This window comes from Diospyros lotus, chromosome 9 (genome assembly GCF_014633365.1).
Source record: "Diospyros lotus cultivar Yz01 chromosome 9, ASM1463336v1, whole genome shotgun sequence".
NCBI classification, from domain to species: domain Eukaryota; kingdom Viridiplantae; phylum Streptophyta; class Magnoliopsida; order Ericales; family Ebenaceae; genus Diospyros; species Diospyros lotus.
In genome coordinates, this window is record NC_068346.1 from 19,586,990 (window position 1) to 19,595,162 (window position 8,173).

The window sequence follows — 8,173 nt, forward strand, 5'->3', positions numbered from 1 at the left end:
CTGTGCCCTTCTTAGCTGCTTGTGTTGCTCTCTACTCATTGCAATCCCAGTCGATCGTATACACTCGCTGGACTATCGTGGCATAATCCATGCTCAGAGCTCCTCCAAAAGCATATCAGATATTTGCACGCAATCCTCTCTGGAACTTGGAGGCCTTCTTTGCTTCAGTGGACACCAACTTCGGAGCATATTGAGACAAGGCTATAAAGTTTGCCTCATACTGGGCCATTGTATTAATACCTTTCACCAACTCAATTAACTCTTAGACTTTCTGCTCCTTGACCCACGCTGGGCAATAAGCATCGTTGAACACTTGCTGAAACTCGACCCATGTGGGCTCTCGATTACTAAACCTCTGTCGGACAGTCTCCCATGAAACTTTCGGTGTCGCCTCTAAACATGAATGTGCTAAGTCGTACCCGTCGATCATATGCACAACCAATAAATCGGAGATGCTTATCTATCGATAGCATCCAATTCTCTACAGTTGCTGCATCTGTAACTAGGGTAATCGACTACCCTCATCAAACCCGCCAACATGCCTCACATATAGGCCATACCCTGTTGCAAATCACTACCAGACTCCTCTGGTGAGCCTGGTGTCGGTACTGGAACCTCATCTGGTGTACAGACATCCTATTTGTAAGTACGGGGTCGTCCTCTTCTATTACTCATCTGCTTGCATAACCACTTAGGGTTAGAATACTATAAATTAGGCACAAGTCCTAACTCTACCCAACATCCTATGTGTGCACTAGAGACTCCTCAAAACACCTCTTTGGTACTAATACTATAACACCCCATCTCCTAGAACTGCCTGAGAAGTGGTGCTACTGGGAAAGACTGAAATAAACAAAACTCACCATGAACTGAAATCTGATACCATAAATAATTCAACAGGTCATAACTGGAAGCATCTCAAACAACTGTAATAAAAACTCCGAATCCAAAAAAAATTGGAAACATAATCTACTGAATAAGGAAAAATCTCTCAACTGATATATAAACTGATCTAACTGACAAGACACTATAAAACTAACAACTCCCAGACATATTTGATCTTGAGCAGCTCCACGTACACACACTACTGACTACTACTGCTAAGCCCCACATTTGGTACTCCCCTGCTAGGACCTGGAATGGTGAAGAGTACAAGGTGAGCTACAAAGCTCAACAAGTAATAAGATGGAAAGAATAAATGAAGCTAAATCGAAAAATATCGATATTGATAAAATACTTACTGAACTTGTACTGAGTATAACCACTATCTGTTTGCATTCACAAAATGTAATGCATATAAACTATAAACTAAATGTAGGTATGCAATTTTGGCTCATAGGCCCACATAATCTGATAACACATAAATATCTGATCTGAGTCCTGCATACATAAAAATTGTAAGCACATACTGTGGGTAATATACCCCTAGCCCCATGGTCGACATCATGCTAGCAAAACATAAACTGAAATGGTGGAATCCCCGCGGACTAGCCGCCTAGCGCGCATAATGCAATACTCACATACATGCTAGCACACGATATGTAATGCTCCATAGAAAGTCATGCTCATTGCTCATATCAGAATGCATGCACATATTATCACACATGTCATATAATAATGCTAAACGTGTCTTATGATCATCATCAATTATATTGGAATACAAAGATTTACTCGTATTTTCCCTTGAAATACAAAATTTATTGCTATTTATTTAATTATTTAGTTTTTTTATTTATTTTACAGGTTGCAACATGAAGACTTCCCAAGAGGGTCACCCACCATAAAACTACTCCCACTCGAGCACGCTTAATTTTAGAGTTTTGAAAATATTGGAACCAAATATGAGAAGGATGGAAATTTGGTGTGAGTGTTATACACCATAGGCCCATTTGGATATGGAATTGGCCCATTTGGATACAAGACACATGAAATTTGGATGGGTTGTGAGAGTCATCCGAATGAGTAAACTCTCATTCGGATACAAGACACATGAACTTTGGATGGGTTGTGAGAGCCATCGGAATGAGCAAAGTCTCATTTAGATACAAGACACAAACACCATTGGACACATCCGGATACAACACATAGTATTCAAATATCACTCACAAAAAGCCTTAGACTCATCTGGATACAACACGAAGGATCTAGATATCACTCACAGACAACTAGACACATTCAGATACGACTCAAGGCATTTAGATACTACTTGCAATCACTACTGGACACATTCAGATATGAAAATGAAGCATCTGGATATCACTGGGCCATCCGGATATGAACAAGAGCTATCCGGATGTCTCCCACATAAAACTTTTTGAGACATTCGGATAGCCTCTAGCCCATCCGGATGTCACTCACATACTCTAAAAAATCTATCCAGATGTCTGCAACTTGATAATCCATAAACGAACGAATAGAGACTCCGTTCTTGAACAAATCTGAATAAAACTACACCATTCTGAATTAAGACTTGGGAAAACAAGTCTCAACTGATATGGAACAACTTTAGGGATGATTCAACGATGATATTTAATTGAATCACTGTAAAGAAATCATGCATGAATTGATATAAACTCGCTGTATACGCATATATATATAATGTATTTGAAACTATAACTGATACAACTTGATAACTAGAGCAATCAATCTGGAATAACTGAGATCGAATGCTAATATACTCCAATAAGAAAGAATTACAAGGAGAATAAACTTGCCTTAGGATCGATCGAATCAATCAAACTTGCAACTCTCCTATGCTCACTGTTGCCTTTCTTGATCTCTGCTTCTTCTTCTATGCGGTGTGAGAAGAACATGCACTATAAGAGAATATTTATAGAGAGAGAGGTAGCCCTAAATGCCATCTCTCACACTCCTATTACAACTTGGAGACTTCCAATTTTCACGCACGCTCGGTTTCGCTCAAGAACACAAACTCTTCATAATAATTAAACTCTAATTATTATTTAAATCTCTAAATTACTTTCATGCCCTTGCATTAGTTTTCACATAAATAAATGCCTTTAAAAATCTATTCTCCTCCTTTACAATTTCTCTAAATTGCCACATTAAATAATTAATTGGCTAAAATCCCTCAAACAAAAATAATTAAGAAATTCAATATTTTCTAAATAAATCTAAACCCTCTAATGGGTCGTTACAAGTTTTGGGCATTCCAAACCATTCAAAGCAAAGAATATGCCATATTGAGTGGTGTGATGGTGAAGAGTGTGTTCTTGAAAGTGAGGGGAAGATTCTGCAAAAAGAAGGAGAGAATTTTGTGAAGAAATAAGGGAGAAACGGGCCTCGCTGGAATTTATGGGTCTTCATCAGAGTTCATGCCCAACAGTCAAGAAAACAGTGAGCTAAGTCTTTTTTTTTTTATATTCCTATAGAGGGATGAAAGAGGAGTATGTAGGAAAAAATACGGGTCGAATTGGAATTAAAACGAGGGAGATATGGCCGAAAAACCAAAAGGGTGAAAAGCCATCTTGAAAATTAAGGGCAGTACGTGCAGTTCATGCACCGGGAAGGGGTTGCGGGCGTGTAGGCATGTGAGCCACATTCCATCGGCACGTGAGGGAGCCTGAAAGCCCTTTTTCCCTTAAAATTTCATAGATCAACCCCTTATTTAATTCCCTACAATCCTATAAAAAATTATTTGAGGTTTAGTTCACGAAAATACGTATTTTCTACAGAAAAGTAAACCCAGTAAGGTGTAAAGCCTTAAACATTAAGATCTCATCCAACTAAGTTGAGGTAAGTACAATATGAACTATCTACATGTTTAACTCATGGAAATCATGTTTATGTGGTCCCTCATGTCATGTTTTCAAGTAAGTTTCATGTTTCTAAGCAAGTTATGGGACCAAAGTTCAGTAGGGCCTCACATATAGGTTCTTAGCCCTGATAATTTGATAGATCTTATTGTGTCTCCTCATGTTCATGTTTCAAGCTCATGTTTATGGCATGTTTAAAACACATTTGTAGCACTTTTATACTTATTGAGATTTGCCTAATGAACCCCTGGGTGATCATGAATGAGGAGATCGGGGTGTGGACGTGGAGCGTGGTGGCTCGTTAAAAGGAATTTTCAAGAATTTAAGTTTCAATTTTCTTTTGGATGTCTAACAAATAAACCTATTTAGGTTTTTTATTTCTTTCTATTGAAACAAAGTTTTCCAAGGTTGGACTCTAATCTTATTCTATATGTATGCCATAAAGCATGTCTTGGAATTTTATTTAATTTAAAGAAAGTCTGGGTTGGTTTTAAGTTCCAGATTTCTCCATATGGATGCTATTGCTACAAAGCATATTTGCGAAGTCTTTCTTTCTTCTATTGAAACCATGTTTTTTGTGTCAAACTTTATATTTACACAAAACATGCTTTGAATTCTATTATGTTTGAAACTTTACTTAAGTTTATAAAAGTCTTCTTTCTCAAGTTTTTCTGCGCTAAACCTTGAAGTTCATATGAATATTATTATTATTAAGCATGTTTAAAATCTCTTTTTTCAAATTTATGAAAATTATATTTAAAGAATATGGAAGTTCATTTTTTTCATGGCATGTTTTGGGTGTTTCAAAGTAGCATGTTTTTAAGTTACGGGTGTCATTACCTGAACTTTAATATTTACGATTTTTCCGTTGAACTCCCATGATCCTTTGGACATGTCCTGAAATGTCTTAAATCCATAAAATATAATTTTTTCTCAAAAATTTGGGGTATTACAAATGATGCCCCAAACAAGAGGGGTAACTGACAACCCCATCAGGCAGAAGGAGAAGGAAGCCCCCAAAGAGATCAACTAGGACCGAGTATTGGAACAAGAGACAATGAACCTACCATGGATAGAATCAATGTGATTTTAGGGGGGGAGAATCTAGCTGGAGACTCTTCTACGACCTAAAAGGCTTATGTACGTCAGGCACTACATGTAGACTTAGTAGCAAAGGTGTAGGAGAATGAAGACCCCATTGTTTTCACGCCCGATGACTAAGGGGATGTGTTGTTGCCCCATGATGATTAGTTGGTGATCTTGGTCGTCATTGCTAAACATTCATTCGAGTGCATTTTGATAGACAATGGGTGCTCTATGAATTTACTGTATTGGAACTGCTTTGAAAAAATCCAAATCGCACATGACCAACTCAAGACGGTCATGTCGCCACTGTTTAGTTTTACGGGGGAAGCAGTTCCCATCGTAGGGTCAATCCAGCTTCTTGTCACTTTAGGGAGCCACCCCTAAGTGGTTACCAGGTAGGTAAGCTTTTTGGTGGTCAAGACCTTCTCCCGTACTTACAACGTGATCTTGGGGCAGTCCTTACTCAACTCTATGAGAGTAGTCATCTTATCGAGATACCTCCTGATGAAATTCCCCACACCTTAGGGTACGGGTCAAGTGAGGGGAAACCAGAAGCAGGCCAGAATATGTTACGTAAGTTCCACTAAGAGCGCCAAGGGGAAGAAAAAGTCAACAACTTGAGAAACTTTGATGATCAGTGAATAGACTCTTGAGGCCAACAAACCTCAACCAGCAGAAACACTTGAAGCAATCCCTCTAAGCCACGGTGATACCGAAAGAAAGGTGCATGTGGGCAGCCAAATGGAGGATTAAAAAAAAAAAGAGGTCATCCAGTGCCTACGGTCCTATGTTGACGTATTTGCTTGGATGCCAGCTAGCATGCCTGGGATTAGCCCAAAGGTTATATCCGACCGACTGAACATCCATCCAGAGGCCTGACCTATCAAACAGAAGAAGCGACATATTGCCACAGAGAGATTGAAGTGCCTAAAAGAAGACATAGACAAACTCCTTGAGGAGGGATTCATCAGGGAGGTCCAATACCCCTAGCGGTTAGCGAATGTCGTAATGGTGAAAAAGCCAATGAAAAATGGTGAGTATCATTAATTTCACCGACTTTAACAAGGCCTGCCCAAAAGACTCCTACCCACTCCCCAGAATAGACAAGCTGGTTGATGGCACCTCCGGAGATGCTGTGCTGAGTTTTTTGGATGCATTCTCGGGCTACCATCAAATCAATATGTATCTACTCGATGCTGGAAAAATGACCTTTATCATAGAAAAGGGGATGTACTGCTACCAGGTGATGCCTTTTGGTTTAAAGAACACAGGGGCTACGTATCAGAAAATTATCAACAAGGCATTCAAAGATTTGCTAGGGGAGGTAATGGAGGCCTATGTGGATGACATGATAGTAAAAAGTAAGAAAGGTGAGTCACATGCCAAACAACTGAAGAAAGATTTTGTTATGTTCAGGGAGAATAATATATGCTCGAATCCTGACAAGTGTGCCTTTGGGGTGAAGTCTGAAACATTCTTGAGATACATGATTACTCGCAGGGGGATAGAGGCTAACCCAAAAAAGGTGCAAGTGGTAATCGACATGCAATCCCTTTCATCAGTAAAAGAGGTTCAAAGGTTGACAGGTCGCCTTACAACTCTGAGCTGGTTTCTTTGTCGAGCGCAGCCTTCCTTCTTCAAGTCTTAAAGGGGGGTAGGAACTTTCAGTGGATGGATGAGAGCGAAAAAGCCTTCCAGGAATTGAAGGAGTACCTAAAGGAGATTCCCCTATTAACTCAACTAGAAGTCGGAGAAAAGTTATGCCTATATCTAGGAGTCAACCATGAAGCTGCAAGCGTAGTTCTTATCAAAAGAGTAGAGCTGGCCGATAGGCCAGTCTATTATGTGAGCAAGGTATTACAAGGAGCAGAGTTGCGATACCCCTATACTAAAAAGGTAGCTTTAGCATTGGTGATAACAGCAAGGAAATTGGGACCTTATTTTCAAGCCCACGCCATAACAGTATTAACAGATCAACCCTTAAGGCAGATCCTACAAAAGCCTGAATCTTCAGGAATGCTAATCGAATGGGCTATTGAACTCAGTGAGTACGATATCAGTTTCGAACCTAGAAAGGCAATAAAGGAGCAGGCGTTGGTAGACTTCATAATGGAATGTACTCACTCGCCAACAATGGAAGAAGCTTGCGGGAAAGAATTGATGTTGATTGTAGATGGGGTGTCCAATGCCAAAGGGAGTGGAGCAGGAGTGGTGTTGATCTCCCCCGAAGAGGAAGTTTGAAGTTTTGGAGTACTCCTTGCGTTCCACTTTTTCCAGTTCCAATAACACAGCTGATACGAGGAGTTGTTGGAAGGGATGAAGTTGGCTGAAAAATTGGAAGTAACTAATTTAACGGCTCGTAGTGACTCACAATTTCTTGTGCAATAGTTCCTGATTGATGCTCAAAAATACTAAAATTTGTTATATTTTTATTACCTCCTAATCCATTTGATCGGCTTAAAATCCTAAAAATTGCTTGTTGCAGCCCAAAAGAAGGAAAAGAGATGAAATGAATGATTTAACTCTCCAGAGGCATGATTAAAAGAGGAAGAAGAAGCCAAGAAATGAAGGTGTTCTGATAGAGTCAAAACCATTCGAATTTAGGCTGAGTAATTCGAATGAGTCTTCAGAAGATATTCAAATATGGAGCAATTCAGATGGAAGCTAGTCAATCATTCGAATGAATCACTCAAACATTCGAATATGCAAACTATCGGGAATGTATTTGGATAAGCTTGGCCCAATTCGGATAAGAAGTAGCAAAATCAAGAACTCCAGGTAAAATGGTGTCTATCCGAATGAAGACCAAGTCATTCGAATGAGTTGAGAATGAGAAGATATTCAGATAAGCATATCGTATGGAAACAATGAAGATACATCCGAGTTAAAACCAAGTCATTGGAATGTAATTGAAGAAGAAAGAAAACCTATTCGAATGAAGGCTGAGCAATTCGAACAAGAAGCAACCCAAAGAACTCAAGATTCGTATTCTCCCAAAAGCATTCAGATGAAATAAATAGTATTCGAATACTTCCCAAGTCATTCGAATGTTATGAAGAAGTTAAGAGGAAAATTATAAATTAATTCGAATGAAAGTACTGTTGCATTCGAATGACAGAAAAAATCACCGTGTGAGGAACAGTAAATTGTGAAATTCATTCGAATGGGATTAAGATTCATTCGAATGACCCAAACAACCAAGGGAAGCTAAGCATGCATTCGAATATCCCAGCTAGCACATTCGAATGAGGATCCGGAAAAGCTCTGACATGCGCAAATAAACATGGTGGCTCTAAGGTAAATTTAACCAA